Consider the following 23,790-nt stretch of genomic DNA (forward strand, 5'->3'; position numbering starts at 1 on the left):
TTGTACCAACATTCAAGTAGGTGTTTTTCATGTTATGATGTTTCAAAGTGAACCACAGATATATTGCATTCATTTAAATATTTCATAAAAGCATAAAAATGTGGTGTGCCTAACCATGAGAAAAATCTCATCTATTTAATGACAGCAGGAGTTATAGAACTCATTTGAATACAGATTATGCATGTGGTATAACTAGATGGATATTAGCATGGACAAGGGCCTAACACTGACCTGTAGAAAGTGTCGCTAACTAGAAACACATTGCCATTTGAAATAATGTTCAACATGATCAAATGTGTAATATATTTTAATTACTAAAAGTTCTATATTACATTTCATTAGTGGCAAATAGTCTGTGTGATTTATGGCCATTTAACATCAATTTACCTCCCCTGTATCCCTGCATTATCCTTTTGTCTTTTTCGACCTGTCCAATGCCCTCTTTAATGTCTCATTCAATTTGCTGTTGACTGGCCACTCTGCTAGTACATTCAGTAGGTGCTCATTGGTCCACACTCATTGTGAAAAAGTACTTTCAAAGAGCTATAGTTACTTCCTATGGTCTACTGACTGTGTCCTCTCTTTCCCCTTCTGTCATTTCTGTTCAGGATGACATCATTCACATCTCCCTGACATGACTCTGTGTACCAATGTCCTGTCCTACCTTCTTCTGCTGCTTCAGCTCCCCTAGTCTCTGGACATATGCATTCCAGTCCATCCACTGGATCTTTGTAGTTGTTTTCTTTCATATGCCTTCTAATAGCCTGATGCCCTTTTCCTTAGGTAGCCCCAACCCTGCATACAGTCTGAAGGTAAAGTCTGCCAATGGTCCAATGAAGTGGGAGCATTACCTCCTTGCTTCTGGAATCTGTTGCCCCTAAGACAACCCCAGCATTCTCTTTGCTGCTGCCACTGCCCTTTCACTCTGTTTCTGGTGTCTAATTCAGGTATCATTATCACATCTAGAGTCCTTTTTTGCTCTGTTTCTGTCAGTTTCAGTTCCCCAGCTGATACCAAACACCTGGGTTGTTAAGGTATAAGTCTGCATTTGTTTGCACTAAACTTTAACTACCACAATTTGCCTACTTATTCAGGCTTTCCAAATATATTGGCGGACTCCACCTCCATCAACCACTATTGCACCTCCTCCTGTATCATTAGCAAAGAAGTTGATCTTCTTTTTTCCCTCAGATATGTTTCAAACACAGTGGAGTGTATTGGACCCAGTAATACTTCACAAGTCACTTTCCCAACTCCTGCTATTGTCTATCTCACCAAACTCATCGTGTCCCACCATGCAACCTTGCACCTGTCCAGTTCCTTTGTCTTAATCCTCCTACCAACCCCTGCAGTTCTCCTTATAGCTTCCTATGCAAGACCACGTTGAAGGCATTGCTAAAGTTCAGGTAGATGTCATCTTATGGATCTCCTCTGTCCAGTTCACATTCATAAAACTGAATCGGGTTTGACTCGCAGGTATTTCTGGGTATGTGCATCCATGTTAATTACTGTTCTGTAAATAACTGTCCTTTAAAAATACTAGAGTCTTCTGTACTGACATCTCTCCATGATCTTACTTGTCCCTGCTCTTAAGCTAAAACTCCTGCAGTTTACCAGATTTTTCTGCTTTTCCTTGTATTATAACTAATTCAAATTTTAATCTATACCAACCAAATGTGAGGTGACACATGATGTTATGCACAATATAGCCAAAAATAAATGTGGCATAACTTAATTTGTCAAATGCCCTAACCTAAAGTCTTTTACTGTCTCTTACTAAACTCTTAATATTTGCCACATCAAGAAGTAAGAATTCTTTACTGTCTCTTATACATACCTTAATATGTGCCACGTGTCTTTCCTGTCTTTTTTAACATACGGCAATGTGATTGAACGATACTGTAGGGCTTAGGAGTGATTCTATCAGATCCTCGTGCGCCTTGGCATTCCATAGATTATGGGCATTTGGAAAATCTGAACAAAACGAAAACAATTCAAATAATCAGAAATAAAAGTATTATCATGCATATAATGCATACTTATACCTCAACATATCCCACAACATTCTATGCTTTACACTGTAATAAAGTACTAGCAGTACTATGTGTGCAAACATTTGGTTTTAACAAATACTTTTCCTAAGTATTCTAGTTTATTATATCTTTATTTACTTTCCACAACAATCTAGTATTGTACAAAAGATGTGACTGTATATTTTGGCTTTTCCCGGTTAGGGGTCGTCACAGCGGAACTCCGGTCCGCTAATGATTGGTAGTGGATTTTTATGTACGGGGTTACCAGCCCTGACGCACAACCTTCAAACAAAGGCACGCCTCATTCACATATGCCTCCACACAGAAGATGCTCTAGCTGAGAATCGAACAGGGCAACGTCTTGCTATGAGGCGACAACACTACCGCAGCATCACCACCACAGTAGTATTGTACAAAAGATAGTCTTCAATATTCACCATCTTACAGGTTTTCAAAGGCACATAACATGGGGCAAAAATTCTCTTCTATATTGTATTCTTATTTCCTTAAACTTTCATGTAGATAAAATGTGTGGGCATATTTATATAAATTAGCTAATATTTTAAGCAACAGTGGATAATTGCAGCGATATTTTTAGACAACATTCTTTTTGAGGACTGTGAATTCATAATGAGAACTTTAAAACATGAAAACATCTTTTAATTAGGATTTCAATATGGTGCATTTTAAAACTTCTGATAGGTAACTGTAATTATGTTTTATCCACTATCTGCCTTAAATCATATTTATTTTTCTGTTTTCTTTTCTAGTTTTTATCTCCATTTTCTTTCTGATTATGATAGTCATCAGAGCTTTCTGTTAAAAAGTTTTAATACTATTCCCCTCAGCTTTCAACTTCTTTCCTCAAGAAGGGGACAAAGCCAAAAATATTGGGAGATGCCTACACTACAGGCATATAGTTATAAAGCACTGAATATGGCCCAGGTGATCCACGTTCAATTTTCTGTTTGTGAGCTTGATGGCATAGGTAGGGAGGATGCGTGTGCCCATTCTGGTGGTGGAGGTGAGTGGGTGCACACTAGTATATTTGTTTTCTCTGATGGAGACTGGGGAGACAACAAGATTTATTACTGCTTGGGGTGGATGCAGAGTACCAGGGGTGGGGACTTGAGCAAAATAACCCCAGCAGGAGGATAAAACTGTATGAGGTACTTTGATCTCCTTGCTAGCTGCAAACATGGGTCACATAAAGTCCAGAGGTATGATGGTGGGCTAGTGCATCTGGCAGACAAGGTGAGGCTCTGGGGCTAGCAGATGGTCATCTGAGAAGAGAGAAAATTGGGTAGAAAAATAATGAGGGGGGGACGAAGGCCCAAAGTCAGGAGCAATTTTTAAATATTACTCTAATTCGCTTAAAAAGTTAACAGGTTTTGTACCAATGTGCATTTTCCGAACAATAAGAAGTAAGAAAGTCTAATAAATGGCATTATCGACTAATTGCAATCCTCAGTGATCTTTCAGAAAAAAATCTACACTTTTACAATGGACACGACAAAAATATGAAACAAAATAAGGGCCATTGTGTTAAATTAGGGACAGTTGAGAAGTATACTGCTCAAATGAGGCAAAAAAACTTTCTGTCATTAATGTGCATAGATTTGTAATTGCACTGCCTGGGTTTGTTTCACTAATGTTTTCTAATCAGAAATGCGCACTGTATCTGAACCTGTATACTAACACTGCAGATGTACCAGTTTTTTATTATGTTTTGTAATACATGATTAATCAAAGTTAGCTCTAAAAATAAATGAACTGGGTAAGTGTATTGGACAAATAGTCCCTTTCAGGGGCAAATCAGGTACAGTGTATAGTTAAGTGACTTACTCAGAGTCACACAGAAGGCAAATTGATTCTGTGAGAATCAATTTGAGGACTGCTGCATGGTCTGTGTCTAGTAGAAACATTGTCTTACATGGGTTTGTATTATGTGATCAAAGAATCTCTTCTTCAAACACATAATAATTGACACATATACAGCAATCGCTGTAAACCGAGAATGGCCACATCCTCAAAATTTTTCCTCGGGGAAAAAGTTCAGTTGGCCGTTATCGGCAATCGCCTTTTTCTTAAAAGTAGAGTGATCTCGGAGTTGGTATATTTAGTTAGGGGGGGGGGTTAGTGTTTTGAAAAAAATTAGAGGACGTGGCTGTTCGCAGTTTACAGCGTTCGCTGTATATGTGTCAATTATTATGTGTTTGAAGAAAAGATTCATTGATCACATAATATAGACCCATCTTACATATCTGCACTAAACTACCAGACAATGCCATACATGACTCATTGAGATTTATTCAGCTTAAATTGCTTAATTTCACATCAATTATGGAAATTGCTGACTCCAGTCTTTATTTGTATAAGTCTGGTAAATTTTTGTAAGACTCCATCTCATTTCTGTTACACTAACGTCATTCTGGAATAAACTTCTGATGAAGTTTATTCCAAAATTAACTTTGTTACCTTTCAGCATTTACGTGTAGGGTGTATGCGGGGGGCACTTTCTGTCCTGTGTCTTATGAACTAAACTTGGAGCAACAGCATTTACAAGGAAGCAGGAAAACAGCTGTGATAAGCCTCTGTTCTTGCCTGTTTCTTTCCAAACTTCAACAGTCCAGGATGTCAAACTTCAGTCAACTGCATGATATTTAAATGAGAGCTCAGGCAGAGCAGTGATGCCAACACTGTAGACTGTGACCGAGAAGTTTACTTCAGTACCTCGCCTGTATATGCAATAGGATGAAATGTTGTAATCCTGACCAAGTCAGCCATGGCCAGGTTGGAAAGTTCCAACCAAGGAAATGTTAAGGACCATTTTGGAAGAATAAACTACCCACAAGCAAAGAGATTCTCTTTTCTATAATCTCCTTATGTGTACAAGCTTTGCTGTTTCCATCAGGAGGTTTTGTGTGGGTGCCCTGTAGAGTAGGAGGGCAGGGATCTGTTGTGTGTGGGGGGGTAAAATATGATCAAGAGTTAGTCAGGTTGGGAATGAGAAGATGAACTAATCTGCAGGAAATAATTCCCAGGGAGGTGAAAGAACATTATGACACACTCTGAAAAATGATAAGATAAAAGATTACTACTAAGATGAAGTGGCAACCAGTTGCAGAGTTTTGGTAAAATCTATAACTATCTCATTTAACAGATTTTTAAGTCTGATCTTGACAAATGAGCAACTAGATCTTGTGAATTATACCATAATGTCAGCTTAACAAGTGGATCCTTAAGTGATTTAATTTAAAGGACTAACAAAGATCAACTCCCCCCCCCTCCAAAAAAAAATGTAGTACACCAAAATCAGTTTTGTATAATCCAACTTCAAGACAAGTTCTGTTCAGATAAGATATTTTCAGAAAAATATTTTTGGCATCTTTGCGGCTTACATTTATCAAGTTAAGTGCATAAATCAGTAAATCCAAGAAGTGTCCTAATCAAAACTTTAAATGGTACTTTGGTAACACTACTACTAGTATGCATAAGAAACAAATGAATCATGTAACAAGAACACTATTTTAGTATATTGGAATGTATAACAATATGCAAAGAATATGAGAGGAGATTACCTGTAGTCTTGAAATCCGTTATTTTGTTACCTCTAGTAGCCATGAAGCAAAGCTCTGCATGCTTCTTCTTAACCTTTTAGTGTTTTGTTCCAAGCATCCCCGAGCTCATCTGATAACTTACATCACATCACTTTGGCACTCTATACAACCTGAGTCTGTACCACCCTCCCAGTGAATTCATTATTTTTCTCTTGTCTAATTTGAAATGTTCCTCTTCTGACATCTACTCGTGCCTTTTCATTCTGCTCTCCTTCTTCTTTGACACCACCACTCCTCTGATTTCGCCCAAACATGGCGGTATGTCCATATCATTTGCCTCATTTCTCTTTTTTCTTTCAGTGAATATTTGACAACATTTCTGAATCCAAAATCATACCCTAGCTCCCCCACCCCCATTAATCCATGGCAATGTTCATGCTTCAGCAGTGAATGCCTTTCTCTAGCCTAATTTTCCTTCCTGTATGCACAAGCATGAGTGTAACCACCTTCCAGAATGTAGCCCCCCCCCCCCCCATGTGTTCCACAAAAGACATGTTTCTGGAAAGCATGTAATTTCAGTATTGCTAATACTAATAAATATTTTACTCTAAAATTAAATACAAACACATTACAGAGATGACAGAGTGGGTTTTAAATGAATGATAGTCAGAGGATCACTCAGGCAGAATGCCACAAAATAAATACATGAAGCTTAAAAAGAATATTCAGGAACTATTCTAAATCTAATCTCCTGCTATTAGGTGAGAACCTGGCAAAATTTCAAGCCCCTATAAACCCTGAAAGCACTTCTGCCTATGCAGAACTGTTCACAGAAACCCTGTACAAGCATGTTAGCAGCAGCATAGAGGCAGCTGTACCTACCAGGAAGAAGTACAGAACTAAGTCAAAAAAACAAACCATCCTGGTGGAATCACAAAATCAACTGGATGTATAACAGGAGGAAGAAAATCATGGCAAAAATTAGGAGGTGCAGCACCCAGCAGGATAAAAGCACTCTCATCAAATTAAACAAACAACTCAGAGGACAAATAAAATATACCAAAACCAACATTGAGGTAAGTTTGGCATCCCAGGCCAAGGACAACCACAAAGCATTCTTTAGCTATGTCCACAACCTCAAAGGCAATACACAATTGTGTGCAGAGCTCATTGTAAATGGAGCCACCTATATGGAGCTAGAAAGCATAGCAAACCTCCTGGCTGATAAATTCAGCTCAACTTTACTCCTCTCTCCCCTCAACCTTCCCTCAGGAAATATCATCAGCTATAAACCCCCCCCTACTATCACTAAGGAATAGGTCCTTAATGTTCTCTCTAAGACCAAGAACACTGCACCAATGGGCCAGACAATATCCCAGGATGCCTTCTAAATAGCATGAAACATGAACTATCAGGGCCTCTGGAATTACTATTTAACTGTAGCCTCCAAACAGGCTTCATGCTTCATGAATGGAGAAAGGCAACAGTCATCCCTCTGCACAAAGGTGGGCCATCTACAGACCCTGGAAACCACAGGCCCATAAGTCTCACTAGTCTAATTTGTAAACCGTGGAAAGAATTATCATGAAGATGATCAACAGAGATATAGTAAACCTCCAGACACTGGGCCCAACCCAGTTTGCTTTCATCAAGGGCAGATCATGCCTACTCAACCTGGTGGACTTTTTTGAGAAGGTCACCAAAGCAATGGATGAGGGCAAAGTCATTCACGCTTCCTACCTTGACCTGGCCAAGGCATTTGACACAATACCCCACTCGGGCATTGTTGACAAACTCAAGAGGTTAGGTACAAACCCGTATGTCACCCAGTTGATAGCCAACTGGCTTTCAGGCAGAACCCAGGAAGTTAGAATTGGGGAGTCCAACGCTACAAAGAGGCCACTCACAAGTGGAGTCCCTCAGGGATCAGTCCTTGGACAGCTGCTTTTTGGCATTTACTTCTCAGAAGTCAAGGCCAGTGTCAGTGGTCTCTGGCCGACTAAATTTGCAGATGATTGCAAATTAGGAGCTCTCATTGAATCTCACACTGACACAGATGTTCTCCAGGAGTGGTTGACACTGAAAACAACTGGTGTCAGAGCCATGGACTAAAACTAAATGCCAAGAAGTGCATAATAGTATCCTTTGGGAAGTCATCCATTTCTGGTAACTATCATATTAACAACACACCCCATTAGAGTTGACCCAGTAGTCAGGGACTTAGGGACACACATAGATAATAATCTAGCCTTTGATCATCATGTGTCTACAGTGATGAAGAAATCATTCTATGTTGCAGAACTTATAAACAAAGGTATGGAATCTAAGTTCAAGGAAGTCATTGTTCCACTGTATTTGGCATTCATCAGACCTATCATTGAGTACAATGCCCCCTTCCAACAAATGGAACGTCCACAGAGTTTCCTCACTAAAAGAATACAGGGCATAAGTAATATGTTCTATGCAGACCGTCTCAAGGCCCTATCCCTGTATTCTGTCTCCTACAGGCTTTTAAGGGGAGATGTATGCCTGGCATACAGGGAATTATCAGACCCCACTCTGATGGACCTCCTGCACATCCACAACACAAACAGTACCAGAATTACCTGTTCTAAGTACTTAAACCTTGCTGGTTATATAAATAGGACCTGCTGGAGAGATAGGTATGTATCCCAGGGACTATCCCATCTGAGGAACAGGCTCCCCATCCATGTGAAGCAGAGTACCTCCCTAACTCAATTCAAGTGAAACTTGGACAATTGGATGGGAAACTGTAAATTCATCCCTGGTGTGGCACCTATGTCTCTAATGCAAACAGGTAAGCTGTAAATGGTTCATCTCCCAGGCCTATGCTTACACTTATCAAGTGTATCAGAACCTAACAGAGATTTGGGATGCGTGGCTAGGCTTAAAAAGACCTTGTGGTCATTAGCCTAGTAAACACCTATGAACCTATAAAAGTATATATCATGGCATAGATGGCAAATACTTGTTTTACTATGCTTTTTTTCCATGTTGCATATCGGTATTACGCTTAGGTGTTGAATATTGCCCCATATCCATTCACCTTTTGTACTAGTCGAGGTCACACCATCACATCTGTATGTTTTGCCTGGGTTCCTGTTTCAAATTTTATATACTTGCATTTTTATGTTATTTTTTATATTAAATTCTTGCTGTCAGCTCTTTTCCAGTCTGTGAAGTACCTTGGGTCATCTCCCCTGGAGACTGGCATTGCCATCCTTGACTACCACCACTCAGTTTGTCATCAACATGTAAGCTGATTTTGCACTTCATACCTACTATGATACCTGTGGTTGTACAGCTGCGGAATTAGCATATTTAAGTAAGGGGTTGAAGGGTATGAGTGGATAAGAATCAACCCCCACCCTTTACCAAAGTAGAGTGCAGGAGGAACAATTGTCTTAGTTCTGTTTTGACATATTTTGATGATAAGAGACATTCTTCTATTAATTTGTGTTACTTCAGTTAGAGTGTTTTAGCAGAATGGGTTTTATGTTTTTTTTTTCATTTAATTGTTCAAAACAGACATCATTATATAATATAGTAACATTTATTTATAGTGCTGTATTGTTTAAAATCATATATGTTTTTTTAAACTCATATTCTCTACAGTTAAAAGCATTATATCTATATTTATCTATATATATATATATATATATATATATATATATATATGGATGGATCTAGGACTATCCACCAAATGCTCACAACACCGAAACCAAAATGGCTAAACACACTTTAATGAAAGTGCTTTTCATCGACAAAGCACCTTTGCTAAAGTGTACAAAAAAATTAACAAAAATAATAAAATACAACAAAAAAACACGGAACACATGTTTATGCAGGGGGGGCAAGCCCCCCCCTCCCTGCACCCCTAATGTGGGGGGGCTGTACACCCCACACCCCCCTACTTTTATATTCTCACTTTGAGATTGTACTACAGTGGTGAAAAGTTAATATTCCCTTATCCCCACTGTGCCACAATCTCACCAACATCCATTTCCCCATGTTTTTCCCTTTTTTTCAGCACACTGTCACAAAAGTTCTTTTTCGGTGAAAAACACTTTTGCGAAAGTGTGCTTGGCCATTTCACTTCCTGTGAAACGGCAATTCGATAAACAGTATGGATCCCTTATGTGTGTGTGTGTGTGTGTGTGTGTGTGTGTGTGTGTGTGTGTGTGTGTGTATATATATATATATATATATATATATATATTATCTATCTATCTATCTATATATATATATATATATATATATATATATATATATATTATCCATATATATATATATATATATATATATATATATATATATATATATATATATATATATATATATAGATGGATACAGATGTAAATATCTACATAGATACATATCGATATAGATGTAAAATGCAGGAGCAAATCTGCCATTGTGTGCCATAGAACAGCACTCCCACACCTCTTTGAACTTAAGAATTGGCATTCCTATTTTCTTCTCATGCTAAATAAAAGCCAGAGCAGCTTTAGACACAGCTATTACATTATATGGATCTGTTAGAAGAATTTTAAAAAAATGAAGGTATATGTGGTACACAGATAAAGGCTGTAGGATATTATACAGACAGACCCAGAGGAGGGCTGTTTGTGATTTGCCTGAACACTGTGTATGTGATCACATCGGCAAGATACTGTAATACAAACTTTTGCAAATGAATTTACAAGCTAAAATCTGGGGTAGTGTAAAGCTCTAAAACTCTAAACATATTTATAGTTACAGTCTCAACATTTATTTTAAACGTCTTACTAGAAATCTTTTTTCATGGATTTTTTTATAAAGCAGTTCTTCTTCATCATCATCATCATCATCATCATCTTTCGGCTTTTCCTGTTAGGGGTCGCCACAGCGGATCATCTCTTTCCATTTCTTCCTATCCTCTGCATCTTGATCTGTCACACCAACCGCCCGCATGTCCTCTCTCACCACGTCCATAAACCTTATCTTAGGCCTTCCTCTTTTCCTCTTACCTGGCAGCTCCATCCTTAGCATCTTTTTTCCCAATATACCCAGCATCCCTCCTCAGCACATGTCCAAACCAATGCAATCTCATCTCTCTTGCTTTGTCTCCAAACTGTCTAACATGAGCTGACCCTCTAATATACTGATTCCTAATCCTGTCCATCCGAGTCACACCCAGTCAAATCTTAACATCTTTAACTCTGCCACATCCAGCTCTGACTCCTGCCTTTTTGTCAATGCCACTGTCTCCAACCCATATAACATAGCTGGTCTCACTACCCACTAGTAGACCTTCCCTTTCACTCTTACTGATACCCGTCTGTCACAAATCACTCCTGACACTCTTCTCCACCCATTCCACCCTGCCTGTACTCTCTTCTTCACCTCTCTTCCACATTCACCATTACTCTGAACTGTTGATCCCAAGTACTTAAACTCATCCACTTTTAGCAACTCTACTCCCTGCATCCTCACCATTCCTCTACCCTCCCTCTCATTTACACACACATATTCTGTCTTAGCCCTGCTGACCTTCATTCCTCTGCTCTCTAGAGCATATCTTCACCTCTCCAGAGTCTCCTCAACCTGATTCCTACTCTCATTACAGATCACAATGTCATCTGCAAACATCATCGTCCACGGGGCCTCCTGTCTGATCTCATCTGTCAACCTGTCCATCACCACTGCAAATAAGAAAGGACTGGACTCAGAGCTGATCCTTGATGTAATCCCACCTCCACCTTAAATGGATCTGTCACTCCCACTGCAGTACTCACCACTGTCACACTACCCTCGTACATATCCTGTACCACTCTTACATACTTCTCTGCCACTCCTGACTTCCTCATACAATACCACAACTCTTTTCTAGGCACCCTATCATATGCTTTCTCCAAGTCTACAAAGACACAATGCAACTTCTTCTGACCTTCTCTGTATTTCTCCAATAACACTCTCAGAGCAAACATTGCATCTGTAGTGCTCTTTCCTGGCATGAAACCATACTGTTTACCACTAATCATCACCTCCCTTCTTAACCTAGCTTCTACTTCTCTTTCCCATAACTTCAAGCTGTGACTGATCAATTTTATCCCTCTGTAGTTACTGCAGCTCTGCACATCACCCTTATTCTTAAAGATAGGTACCAAAACACTTTTTCTCCACTCCTCAGGCATATTCAGATAAAATGCTATATTTACATTTTTAACTTCACACAATTTTAAGAATTTAGTTTCGGTCTATTTTTATTTTTAAACAATGTGCCATAAATATTTACGCACAATTAATCCATTCATCAGTATTATGATGTTTATTTAATTAACCTTGCTAAATATGTAGGCTGAGACCAGAGGTCTCCTTCTTCGTGTTAGTGCAAGAGCACAATCAATTTAAATAATTTGTAAAAATCATATGCTATGTCAGTGGGCACTTTTGGAGGTCATATTCCAATTACCACATTAACAGAGCTTGCATGCTGCATGATATGTCTCCATATGTAGTGTTTTTATTTGTCAGCTCCCAAAACCTCTGATCTTTGGTATGCAAATGGATGATATATTCTCAGATTATTTTCCAATCTTTATTGTATCTAATGTATAATTATGATAATATAATAACATTTTCACTTACATAATTATTTTAATATTATTTTTAAATGAGTTTATGCAAAAGACAATGATTAATCTGCTGATACAAGTTTAGCCCATTTTACTAAATCAACGGGCATTCTACAGAGGCCGCTTTCCTTATAATCAAAATTTAAGTGGTACATTTTACTTGATTATCTTGATTAGAGATGTTCTTGGTATCTTTTCTCTGATTAATATAATTATTTGAGTAATAAAGCTGGTCTAAATATCATTTCAGATTTTTCATATAAAATTGTGCATTTAGATCTTTTCTTTTATGATGATATGGGGTCTTGCTATCCTGCTGGTATTACCTGTTCATTCTATAAAGGTTAATACAGCATACCAACTGCTACCTTGTTAATACAGAAGCTTACTGTTACATAGCACATAACCAGAAGCAATTTTAATTCAAAGTAGTTTGTTTAGTATCCATTTATTCATGTTATGTAACATTATATAATAGGTATAATAGAATTAACAAACATTTTACAAGTTCCGTTTTCAGACTGAGCTTTATAAAATGTACTGGTTTACCCTTGAGCATTTGTGGGACTAATTTGGCAATGGTCAGCAGGACAGAACATTGTGTTTAGGCTGTGACAGGTTGCAGGGCTGGTTTGCAGGGCAGGTTATATAATGAAGTGTTGGGTCAATTTATTTGACAGAAACACATTGAGGACTCTGCTGGTTGAAGAGTAATCTGAATAGTTCATGTATTTGATTATTTATATTTTATATAGATATAAAACCAGTATTCATGTTGCATTTATATAAAAGCCAAATAGGTACAAGTGCCAATTCTCAGAGTCTAAATGGGAACATTTTATTTTGGGCCATATAGTATGCAAATGGGAAGAGAGGGAATCAAACTAAGGGTTTTAGAACAGAAATATGTACAAGTAATACATTTATTTATTTTAAATTCATGAACCGAGTGATATGTTTTTAAATAAATCAGTCCCACAAGAATTGTACAGTTTCTCCAAACCCATCCAACATAATAAAACAGAATCTGAATAACTTGCAGGCATTACTGTTCAACACTAGGAACTTTTACAATATTACATAGTTATCTACAGTGGCTGGAGTGATAGCTAACACTTGAATCCACAGCTTAAGGCATATTCAATAACTGCAAGCAGGCTGTGTAGATCAATGTGTGTGTACCTAGGAATGAATAGGTAGATTGGGTGCCTGAAGGGGGTCTATCCCACAGGATCCTGGGGGAAACAAAAAGAAAATGCAGTGAGCACTCAGTTGTATTACTTAAATAATGAGACACCAGTTGTCTTGTTTATCTTATAAAAATGTGTTGCATAACCAGAGAAAACCAGGAAGTATGTTCCTCAGTCCAAGGTTCAACGTGGTGTAAAGCAAGGCTTTTATGTGAAAGTCCAAGATTCATGGAGTTTGACAGCTGAATTGAAACTATCAAAGGGACTGAAGTAAATCATATGTTAAGACTGTTTTGGTTGCAGAAGCTGAAGAGAAGTCCTGGTAAGTCATATTGATGGAGTGTGCACGGTCAGTTTTGGCCATGAACAAACCAATACAATGTTCTTCTCTATATCTGTACTGCCAAATGCATAAACCTTTTGGGTTAACCATTTATAGGTTGAGACATTTTACTGCTTTTCCTCATTGTTTCATAGTATACTCTTCCTTTCACATGCAACTATGGAGGAACGCATGAAAATGCATATACAATCCACATCAAATACTGAACCAAAGCTGCTGCAAGTGCAACAGCATTTCCAAGGACTAGCCAGTGCAATAGCTACCTCCAGAAATGTAGCTGCAGTGAAACTGTTCATCAGAGAAGTCCTAGAATCCTGCCTGGTGGCTTTTGAATAATATGCCACCCAAGTAAATGGGAAAAAAGTGGAGTAAGAGAAAGTAAGAAAAAAATGTCATCACGCTTGGCAGGAGAAGCAAGGGGATTGATTACATAGACTATGATAAACTTAAACAGGAACTCTTCACTAGAACTGTGATAACTTTTGAAGTGCAAGCAATAATATTCTACTGCTGAACTTTTAATAGTGACAAAACTCAGAGTTCAGATGTATTATGGGTTGACATATTTTAATGCTGTGGTTAGAATCTAAAAATAACAGTATAATGAAAATGTTAGAATTTTAAAAGTAAACAGATTTGAGTGTGTTGTATATTACTGTGTATTACTATGAAAAACTGTCTATTGAAATGAGATCTCTACTCTTACAAATTAACAATTTTAGCAGAAGGCTTATTTAAAACTGAATCATTGGCTTCTAACATTAATGTTGCACTAAGAAATGTGCAGTCTTTTCTGAAACAAAAAGCCGAAAGTAAACAGAACACTAGTAGCAGTAATGTGAAAATTAATATTTGTACCATAAATTAAGCTGTTCCTATGGAATGTGTTAATTCTGCAGGTAAGGCAAAATTAAGTCATCATATTACAGTAGTTTTGGAAGGGAAATAATCTCAGGGCCTGCTATGCTCTAGTTGCACGATTAACCTTGTGAGGGCTCCCCTGGTATGTAAGCATGTGATTACATACAAATAACAAGCGGAAGTAATGCACAGTCATGCTGCAAAGAAAGAATATCCACTCATACATGTAGAAATCACACATTTCTAGAAAACGTCTTCATCCTGTTGCTTTAACCCTGACTTGATTCATCATGTCATATTAGGAAAACATTTACTTATTCTAACATACTCTGGCTAATGGGGAGGAAGAAGGATACCCCATAAACACACTGTGGCATTCTGATACATTTAATAAGACAGGTAAAGCAGCAGGCTGATGTACTCATTCAGTATAAAGATGCAGGATGAACAAAACTGTAACACTCAAGGCAGGGTCCAGAATTAAAATAAGAAAGGAGTTAGCAAAGAAGCTGCAAAAAGGGCCAGATTTTGGTTATGGTTAAAGAGTAAAAAATGACATGTGATTTACCAGAAAAGTGCCTTCATGATAGGGCAACAGAAAGCTAACACTGTAAGGCATGTCAGTACAGGAAGTGACAGAAAATTCTGAAGTAAAAAGCAATGTAAGACAGAAGTCTACACAGAGACTCAAAGGAAGTACTAACATAGAAACAAATGGAACAAAAATAAAAAAGTATGGCACTTATAAAGAAAGGGGGGACTCACAGGTTTGTTTAGGTAGTGCAAAAGTTAAGGTAGATAGAGCAATTTTTTTACTATAACTGTCATTTTTCATAGAAGGCATAGAAGAAACTATGGTGCCAGTGTTTTTGGAAGAGGAAGCTACACTTTCCACCTGAAGACAAGATTGTGAAAAGAGTAACCCTTTTCTAAGACAGTGGACTGTTCAGGTGAGTCGCCTAAACTTTGAAACAGCACAGTGAAAAGGTGATACTTTATGCAGGACAACAGTGAATAGAATTAAGGTTTTAGGGAAAGATAGTACACAAGATGTTCCCATTACTCCTTATTTTTTATTCTTTATTTTATTTACATTTACCAGGAAATTCTGACTGGCTGCAGGTTCTTTTTCAGCAGATGCCCAGGGAGAAAAGCTCCACATCATGTACATGATGAATAAAGATACAAAGTTGCAGCAATAGTAAACAACATTACAGGTTGTTGGCTTTAATACAATAACAAGATATTGATTATCAACAGTATATACAGTAAATGTTGCAAGTTAAGATGGTTTCTTGTCATTTATAATATTAGTAACAGAGTTGTCAGACAAGATTTTAAAGTATGTAAAGACATCTAGCTAATTCTGACTGTGGTTAGTAGTGGCAGTAGTATAGTTGGGCTAGGAGTCTAGGTGAGGGAGTAAGGGTGGGGGTGTTAGTCTATATTAGAACAATGACAAAGTCAATGCAAATTAAGTGGCATTTGAATGCAGTCTTGAAAAGGCTGCTGGAAGGCAGAGTAGTTATAGAGGGTGGAAGATTCTTCCAAAGTTTAGATATGGTACATGAAAATATGGCTTCTCCTGCTGAGTTTTTGGGTTTGATAACAGTGAGTTGATTTTTGTTGCTTGATCTTAAGAACCTAGTGGAGTGATAGGGCTGCAGAAGGGTTTGAAGGGAAGGGATGTTATGGGGTTGTTAATAAGTTTATGAGCGAGGGTAAGTTGATTAAACTGAAGGAGTTGTGGGAGCTCTAGCCAGTTTAGTTCTTTAAGGGAGATACAATAATGGCTGCGGTAGGAAGTTCCAGTGGCAAATTTAATAATTTTGTTGTAACAAGCATCCAGCTTGTGTAAGTCTGTCTGTCTAAGTTTGGTAAGTATGGGGGATGCATAGAGTAGGGTGGAGATTAGCTGGGAATTGGCTATGGAGATTCTAGCCGCCTTGGTTAGGAATTGGCGGCTTCGATATAATGCACCAAGTTTCTTGTGAACTTTTTTATTGTGAAAGATATGTGGGTGTCAAATCTAAGTTTGTTGTCTATTTCCACACCGATTAATTTTGTGTGTTCTGATGGAGAGATGATGGTACTGTCTTTGGTGAGAATGTTGAAGTGGGGGGTGTTTTGGGTGGCTTTGGAAGGTTGGAACAGGAGAAGTTTTGTCTTACTTGGGTTGAGAAGGAGTTGAGCATTGGATAGCCAGCTTTCTACAGAAGAGAATGATTCCTGTGTGATTTGTTGTAGTTCTGGTAGAGTGGGGGCAGAGCAGATGAGTGCAGAGTCATCTGCGTGCTGTATAAGAGATGCTTGTGTAGTGGCAGTATGTAGGTTGTTAGTGAAAAGTGAGAATAGCAGAGGGCCAAGGTTAGAACCTTGAGGGACTCTGAGAGTGACTGGGAGGTGAGGTGATGGGTTATTATCCCAGATGTAGGTTGTTAGTGAAAAGTGAGAATAGCAGAGGGCCAAGGTTAGAACCTTGAGGGACTCTGAGAGTGACTGGGAGGTGAGGTGATGGGTTATTATCCCAGATGTAGGTTGTTAGTGAAAAGTGAGAATAGCAGAGGGCCAAGGTTAGAACCTTGAGGGACTCTGAGAGTAAGTGGGAGGTGAGGTGATGGGTTATCATCCCAGATGTAGGTTGTTAGTGAAAAGTGAGAATAGCAGAGGGCCAAGGTTAGAACCTTGAGGGACTCTGAGAGTGACTGGGAGGTGAGGTGATGGGTTATTATCCCAGATGTAGGTTGTTAGTGAAAAGTGAGAATAGCAGAGGGCCAAGGTTAGAACCTTGAGGGACTCTGAGAGTAACTGGGAGGTGAGGTGATGGGTTATCATCCCAGATTACTGATTGCTGATTGCTGGTGTCTGTGTAGATAATGAGAAGGAGCGGTTGGGGAGAGCAGAGAGTAGAACCTCATGAGATACCATGGCAAAGGCCTTTGAGAGAGCTAGAAATACGGCACTAGAGAAGAGGCCATTGTTTTTGTGATGAAGTATAGTGTTGGCGAAGGTCAGCAGAGCGGAGGTAGTGCTGTGATATGGCCTGAAACCATGTTGGGTTTTGGAGAGGAGATTATTAGCTAGGAGGTAGTTGGAGACCTGGGTGTTGATACATTTTTCAAGTATCTTGGAGGGAGGGGAGAGGATAGCAATGGTGCGGTAATTGGAGAGGTCAGTGGAGGGGGTGCCTTTATGGAGGGGAATGATGTGGGATATTTTCCATATCAAGGGAACATAGCCTTCTGTTATGGAATGGTTGATTAGAATTCAAATTGGGTAGGCTAGTGTATCAGCTGCAATTTTTAAGTATTCAGAGGGGAGGTTGTCAGCTGCGAGTTTGGTGGGTTTAAGTTTTGACAATAGTCTTTTTATGTTGGATGTAGGTACAGAGGTGAAGAAGAAAAGAAGAATGGGGGGTTTAGGGTTAGGAGTTGGGGGGGGCTATTGTAGGGAACTGTTGTTTGTTTAGAGATGTTATAATTTAGTGAAGTGTTTGTTGAAGGATTCAGCAATACTGCTGGAGGAGGGGGAATGGATGGCTGGGAGGTATCAACCTTCTCTGGGTAGAGGATAGTGTTAATAGTGGACCAGAATTGCTTAGGGTTGTGGTTGGTAGAGTTTAGGGTGGATTTTTAGCAGAGGGATTTGTCTAATTTTATTTGCTTTTTGGCTTTATTGCGCAATACAAGGAATGATTGCCTATCTGAGTTATTTTTTGTTGGTTGCCAGTGGTCCCAGGCCTTATCTCTGGATTTCATTAGGGTTCTGGTGGTCTTTTGTAACCATGAGGCACACCTGGATCTGACTTTGGCATTTCGTACAGGAGCATGGGTGTTTAGGATGGAGAGGAAGGTACTGTTGAAGAAGTGGACAGCCTCATCTAGGTTGAGGTATTTTAGTGGTGACCAGTTCATTTTTTGCAGGGAGGAGATGAAGGAGTTGGGGTTGAAGTTGGACTTGTTCCGTATTTGCCTGTGGATAATGGGCTTCACACTGTTTGTGTGGTGCTGAATTAGGAAAGTGGGGGAGTGGTCACTAAGACTGTCAGGTAAGCAGCCTGCTAGGTAAGAGTGAGGGGCTTTGACTAGGATCCAGTCAAGTAAGGTACAATTGTTAGGGTTTTTGTTGATTCAGGTAGGGGATTGGATGAGTTGAGTGAACCCATGGAGGTTAAGGTGAATGGTTGGGAGATTGTTATTACAGGATAGCCAGCTGATGTTAAAGTCGCCGAGAATGATGGTTTCCTGGGGTAGAGATAGAGTAGCCCAGCTGAAGAGATTTTCTAGGGGTGTAATATTTTGCCCTGGTGGGAAATAACATCCTATGATATTGATTGTTTTGTTTGGGTTTAGTTTGAGATTGGCATAAAGGATTTCTTTATTGTTGTGGTGAGGGGCAGATGTGTTCAGGAGTTGAATATTTAGGTGGTGTTTAAATATCAATGCTACACCACCTCCTTTTTTGGACAATCTGTCTATGCGAAGGATGTTGTATTCAGATGGAAGTATTTCCTCACTTTTGATGTGAGGTTTGAGCCAGGTTACTCCATTTTGGGTTAAAAGATAGCCTCTTATATAAAATTAGTAAAAATGGGTGGAAATTCTACATCGGTTTTGGGTGCCAAAACCTTACAGATCACTAGTAATGAAGCTTGTCCATGGTCATATAATAGGAGGTCACCTGAGGAGGGACAAACTAATGCAAGAGGATTAATCACATTTTACTGGCCAGGTATAATGAATGAGAAAAATGCTGTGGTTCTTGTTTAGATTGACAGAAAACTGCAGTCTGTTTTGAATTTAAGAGTCTATTGATCCTAATGTCTATCATAGATGCACAACTTGAAGGAAATTATATGGACATTCTGGGCCAGCTGGTAAAATTTAGCAATGGATATCAATATATACTAGTAATACCATGGTGTGGTGGTGCAGTGGTTAGTATTGTCACCTCACAGCAAGAGGTTTTCTGGCTCGCTTCTTGGCTGGGGTGCCTTTTGCATGGAGCCTGCATGTCCTCCCTGCATTCCCATGGGTTTCCTCCCACATTCCAAAGATATGCATCTGGAACTTTCCTACCTGGTCTTCTGCTGAAAATGGGCTTTGTCCCAGTCAGACTTTCCCGGTCAACAAATGTTAAATAAAATAAAAATAATTAAATAATGGCTTAGTCTACACAATTTCCAGAAGCAGCATTATTACAAAAAACAAATGTCACGTCTATTGACAGAACTCTGGCACTGCTATTCTCCAGAGTGTTTACCCATAGAGAGATACTGACAGAGCAAGACACTTCCTTTATGTCATGGGTTTTGTATCTGCTCTGCCATTATTTTCAAGTTAAACAGTTGATTAAGACATCAGTTTACCCTTTTCAGACTAATGGATTAGTAGAGATGTTCAATAAAGCACAACAATTCACACTAAGGAAAGTTATTGATTCAGACACTTTGCTGTAAAAGGAATACTGCAAGCTTCAACTGGGTTTGACAGGAATCCAAGAGAATTGTTTGACATTGCTAAGGAAACTCAGGAAGATGAGAAGGCACCATTTAAGAGTATGATAGAAAACTGTGTTAGTTTGCATATAGTCTAAAGCTGGTTATCTCAGCAGTAAAAGAGCACATGCAGAGCAGACTGATAACTGGAATACCTGATTTAGAGAATGTAATGGGAGATCAGGCGTTATTTTACTACCACCTACAGATAGCACATTTCTAACCAAGTAGTAGGGGGCATCTGACGTGATTGAATGAATAAATGCAGTAAACTACAAGTTCTGACAGGCAGGAAGGAGAAAGGTAGGGGACATTTATGACATTAATGTGCTGAAATCCATGGAAAGAAGCAGAAAAATCTGCAGCTCACTTATAAACTTGAAGTTTATAGGAGAGAGATTAGAGAATCTTTACTGGAAGGGCAGATGGAAAAATCTTTGCCAAAAATGCAAAATCAGAAGGTGAAAGAATTTTTATTAAGAAAAAAGAAGCGCTCTCAGTGATGCCTGGAAAAACTAATCTAGTATAGCACAATGTAGAAACAACCCCTGGAATGAATGTTAGACTGATAGCTGACGCAGCAACAAAGTCACAGAAATAGCTAATAAGAGAAGTTTAAAAGAAGATCAAGTTAGGAACCAGGCTAGACAAGGGAAAGTCATGGTAAGTTGCTTGTCAGGTGCTAGAATCCGCCATATCCCACATGCACTCATCTGTTAACAACAGGTATTGTTATGACTCTGTCATAGTCCATGTTGGTGTGAATGACTTAAGACATACCACTCCGGACTATATGAAGAGACATGATTGAGCTCGCTGAATATGTGTCCCAGGCAGGTATGTCCCTAGCCTTAAGCACCATCCTACCATCACCCAAAATGATGCCTCAATACAAACAGAAAATGATTGACTTTAACAATTGGTTTAGTTTCTGTTGTCATTCCAAGGGGATCCAGTACCTGACAGCCTGGGAGGACATGATTGACAGACCACAATGCTTTGCCAGAAATAGCCTTCATCTGTCTCTCCTGGGCTTCAGGCTTCTAGCAAAGGCTCTTGCCCTCCCCATAATGCCTTTTTTAGGCAAAGTCATTAGCACAAAATTACCAACATGAAAAATTCTTCTAAATGAAATTTAAAGGTCATGCTGATTAACGCTAGGAGTCTTAGCACTCATTGCTAAGCAATACTTGCCCTGGCAGATGCTAACATTTCTGCAGTCACTAAAACTTGGTTCAAAGCTGCAGCGAGCACCCCAGCCTTACTAGGTTACTCATCCTACCATATTTTCAGACCCCAAATGGAGGGCTACAAAACCAAAGGAAGTTTCAATATTTATCAAAGACATACACACCTCCAGGCTGGTCAAATGGTATAACACGCAGGAGACACTCCAAATACAGTTAACTGTTGACAAAACACCTGTTCAAATCATAGCTAGCTACAGACCCCCAACCAAGACTCAAGACACCCACTACATCTATTTGGACTCACTTGAATCCATCAAGATTCAATCCTCTACCCTGATCCTGGGTGACTTTAACTAGCCAACCATAGAGTGGAAGAGCTATTCTAGCCCAAACATGAGCAATGAAATTCCTTGACTTTGTCATTGCCAATGCATTGGATCAGCTGGTCAAAACCCCTACAAGAGTTGAAAATATCCTGGACCTGATACTAACCAACATGAGTGGCCACTGTAGCACCCTTACAGTGTCATCCTCCTTGGTAAGATATGACCATAAAGCGATCACCTTCGAAGTCACCATCTCCCCTGACCCCCCACCCCCCCGTCAGGGTCAAACAAAAAAACTTTTCCATAGCTGACTACAATCTCCTGAGAGCAGGTATAAGCAGCTTCTCAGCCACCATACCTTCAGTAGGAACTAGCACTAATGTCCAAGCCTACACCAAAAATATGGACTCAACAATACCTGGCACGACCAAATCATCTTCATCAAGGAAGAGTAAACCTGTCTGGTGGACAGCAGCAATAAACAGACTCTATAATAAAAGGAAAAAGTTGCTGTCCAGGAGCAAGAAGGAGCAGGTGCCAAGTTGGAAGCAATCTTCCTTTTGTCTGAACAAGCAAATAAGGTCACTGATGAAATCCTCTAAAGCTAACTTCGAGTCCAAATTGGCCACATCCACTAAGGGCGATCACAAGGCCTTCTTCACACACGTCTGCAGTTTGAAAGGTAACACCCAAATCTGCTCTGAACTGGTGGTCAATAATACCACATACACAAACACTGTAGATATAGCCAACCTACTGGCAGAGAGGTTCAGTGAAAACTTCACCCCCTGTCCTCCCATCAGTAAAGCAGAACATTCCCAGCACCTGCCCTCCCTCCCCTCATTACCAGAAAGTAGATGTTTGATGCCTCTCAAAGGCAAAAATTACAGTCTCCATGGGACCTGACAACATCCCTGGCTGTATCTTACATGAACTTAGGCATGAGCTGTCAGTTCCATTAGGCACCCTATTCAACCAAAGCCTGAGCACTGGCTTTGTCCCAGCTGAATGAAGGACAGCCACTATGATCCCTCTACACAAAGGTGGAGCATCCACTGACCCAGGCATTTATAGGCCCATCAGCCTAACTAGCCTGATCTGAAAGGCCATGGAATGTATTATCATGGGCCTTATAAACAAGGACATTGATAACCTCCAAATGCTTGACCCCACACAGTTTGGTTATGTCAAGGGGAGATCATGCCTGCTAAACTTGGTCGGCTTCTTCAAAACAGTCACCAAAGCCATGGACGAGGAGAAGATGGTGCACACCACCTACCTTGACCTAGCCAAAGCCTTTGACACTATTCCCCACGCAGGCATAACAGATAAACTCTCCCAGATAGGCATCAACCCATATGTTACCAGATGGGTAGCTAACTGGCTCCCTGATAGAACCCACTCAGTCAAAATAGGGGAAGCCAACTCTAGTAGTAGACCTGTAATGAGGGGTGTACCCCGAGGATCAGTCTTGGGGCCTCTACTGTTTGGGATGCACTTTTCTGAGGTGTAAGCCAAAACCAGTGGTCTGTGGCTTACCAAGTTTGCAGATGACTGGAAGTTGGGTGCTGTCTTAAATTCCTCTAGTGATGTGAGCATCCTCCAAGAGGGCCTTACCAAAACAAATGACTGGTGCCAAAAGCATGGCGTCAGACTGAATGCCAAGAAATGCATCATTATCCCCTCTGGGAAAAATTGAGTCCCCACTAATTATCACATTAATAACAACATACTGAGCTTGCAATCAGTCATAAGGAACTTGGACTCTTAGGTTGATAGCAACCTGACTTTTGACCACCATTTTGCCTTCGTTGTACGGAAGGCTTTCTACATGCCCACCTCATCAGTGAGGGTATTTCATCCAGGAACAAAGAGTTCATAACATCCCTGTACTCTTCCCTTATCAGACCCATTATTGAGTACAATGCCCCCTTTGGCATGTACCCTGCCAAGCACATGCAGCAGTGGGACAGATCACAGAGGTTCCTGACCAGGAAAATCCAGGGTCTCAAAATCCTGTCCTATACTGATAGGCTAAAAGCCCTGTCCCTCTACTCAGTTTTGTACAGACTGCTCAGAAGTGACCTGTGTCTGACATACAAGGCCATCTCAGACCCAGCCTTGATGGAGTTGCTGTGTATCTGTAAGTCAA

General features: G+C 39.6%; 1 protein-coding gene across 1 annotated transcript in view; it reads right to left on the reverse strand.

Annotated features, from left to right (window-relative positions):
• LOC122816494 (glucagon receptor-like) overlaps positions 1-23,790 on the reverse strand; it is a 2,063,211-nt gene that overhangs the window by 1,454,832 nt on the left and 584,589 nt on the right. The window contains exon 2 of the mRNA XM_044089325.1: positions 1,838-1,974. The gene's annotated coding sequence lies outside the window, so the exon portion shown is untranslated. The remainder of the gene's footprint in view (positions 1-1,837; positions 1,975-23,790) is intronic.

This window comes from Protopterus annectens, chromosome 12.part0 (assembly GCF_019279795.1).
Source record: "Protopterus annectens isolate FY-2018-M chromosome 12.part0, PAN1.0, whole genome shotgun sequence".
Classification (NCBI taxonomy): Eukaryota; Metazoa; Chordata; order Ceratodontiformes; family Protopteridae; genus Protopterus; species Protopterus annectens.